Source organism: Macrobrachium nipponense, chromosome 12 (assembly GCF_015104395.2).
Source record: "Macrobrachium nipponense isolate FS-2020 chromosome 12, ASM1510439v2, whole genome shotgun sequence".
Taxonomy (NCBI): Eukaryota; Metazoa; Arthropoda; class Malacostraca; order Decapoda; family Palaemonidae; genus Macrobrachium; species Macrobrachium nipponense.
The window spans coordinates 91,262,099-91,264,635 of NC_087205.1; positions in this window are offsets into that span (position 1 = coordinate 91,262,099).

Sequence of the window (2,537 nt, forward strand, 5' to 3'; positions counted from 1 at the left end):
ACAGGAAAAAATTAGTATGGAAAAGCAAGAAATGTTACCTTTTAAAACTTTAATTGATTCGATTTTAAGAAATGTTTCAAAACGCGGAAAACTGAAATTTAACTCATATGACAGGGATAGATCAAGACATTAGACTATGCACAACTACTGAATTCGTTCAGTCATGCCTCCCTGCTACACACATCTCTCTCTCTCTCTCTCTCTCTCTCTCTCTCTCTCTCTCTCTCTCTCTCTCTCTCTCATATCCAGGTCCTGCAGCCTTTATTCACATTTTATGCATTAATTAGATTATTAACTATTCATAAGCGTATACAATTATTATCTAATCCGCATAATTATCATTATCCAAAAGAACAACAGAGCCGTTGGTTTTTGGCTAAAACTGTCAAAAGTTTCATCTTTATCTTTTCGTGTATAGACACATTCTTTGACATTGAAACTCCTAACGCGAATCTACGGATTGTATCATGAAAAATATATATTAAAACAGTAATTGTATGCCTTATATCCAGCCCAGAACATGTGCTTTATCAGTACAGCTTCGTAATTTGCAGGAATAAACTATAGGCCTAGTTTAATATATTTGATTTGAGACCGCAATTCATCCTAGTTTTCTGATTGTATTCATTAGTACTCTCGCAAGAGGATTTTATAGAGATATCAGCCTTCAGAGAGTCAATTTATAGGAAAAGGTGATGAGTAAACCTAGAATAAATAGAATAGTAATAATCGTGTAGAAAGAATTTGTTATAGCTCTCATCTTGTCATTGCAGATGATAGCATTTGTCGGTTGCCAGTTAGCCTTAAACCAAGATGACACGAGAGCTTGCATAAACTCGACCTTGTCTTAGCTCTATGCGTCCCTTTAAGATAAGACATATCCTGTTTTGAGGCTGTAGATAAATGCAATAACTCTTTGTTGGCGTCATTTAATTTCTTTCATTGTACAATGATTACATTTCGAAATAGTTACAGGCTAAAGTTGGCCCTCTAAACATTTTTCTGGGGATAAAGAGTCAGTGAAACTTGCAGATGTCAGGTTGGATTGATACTTCATTTTCTTTGCTGTTGTTTACCCGCTGGGTTTGACTATTCGTTTCCCGAACATGCAAATGCCTTGAACTGCCAAGGTCAGATTTAATGTAACTTTAAGGAGGCCACCTCAAGCGATAGGTACTTCTTTGCGATTTATTTATCACTTGAATAAAACATACATATCCTAGACTTATCCCGAGCGGCTATAGGTAGGGACTCAGCGCTTAGGCCTATCTTTGTAATTAATGGCATTTATTATTCAAACGCTTGCTTGATGACCAGTTTATCGCTTTGTTAAATGAATTATAATATATTGGAATCTTTTAAGCATATCTATAGTATCGTTGGCATATAAAGGAAGGGAAAATATATAAAGTTCGGACACGAGAATCACGTAATAGCCAATGCTAAGACATCTTTGCATTTTCAATATATATATATATATATATATATATATATATATATATATATATATATATATATATATATATATATATATATGTGTGTGTGTGTGTGTGTGTGTGTGTGTGTGTATGTATGTATGTATGTATAACCTAGAAGGAATAGATCCTTGAAAAATGGAAGAAACAAGGTCGATCATCTTAAATAAGTAAAATAAGAATGAAGTAAATAAAAAATGTATGGATAACAGAAACATAGAAGTCATCTGCTTTCAAAAGGAAGCTTTTTGAAATAGAACCCAAATAAAAACCTCAATGTAAATAAGCTTTAAAACTAGTTCTAAAATAGCGTTGATGTTCATTAATTAATTAACATAAACATAGAAGCCTTCAGCTTTCCAAAGGAAACTTTTTTTAAATAAAGCCCAAATAAAACCATTAATAAGCTTTAAAGCAGTAGTTCTAAAATAGCTTTGACATTCATTATTAATAATACAATAAACAGAATAAAACAGAAAACACGGGATAGAAACAACACTCCCTCCTCAAAGAGAAACAACACTCCTGTTGCCAAAGTTAAAGTAGAACTCTCGCCGTCAGTCACTTTTGTAAACAAACTTGAAACTCTTGAAGAATTGCACTTTTTTCTTTAATAAAAACGTATAGTATCGCAGTCAAAATGCCGCCTTTGAAGTTCACCGAAGTTTTGACCTTTTCAAGTGAAGATCCGGTTAGTATGACAGCTGTTAATTTATTAGAATTGATTAGCTAGATAAATGCCTGGGTTTTACGTAGCTGCATCGTAGTAGGTAGGTCCACTCTAAACCGTATGTTAAACCTGTGTTCTGTTTTGACCGTAAGACTCCATTTATATAATTTATAATCCAATATAATTGTTATTTTAGGATAGTGAGCAATAATATCGTAACTTATTTCCTATATTTGTTGAAAATATGTTTAGGGTAAACAACCGACTGGACTGGCCAACCCACTGACTACTGCGTTTGTGGCCACCCTCTGAAAAAGTACTTTAACATGTCCGGACACCAGAGATGGTCATCAGTCATGAGTAGTTGGTGGTGAGAGGAGGAGCTCGAGACC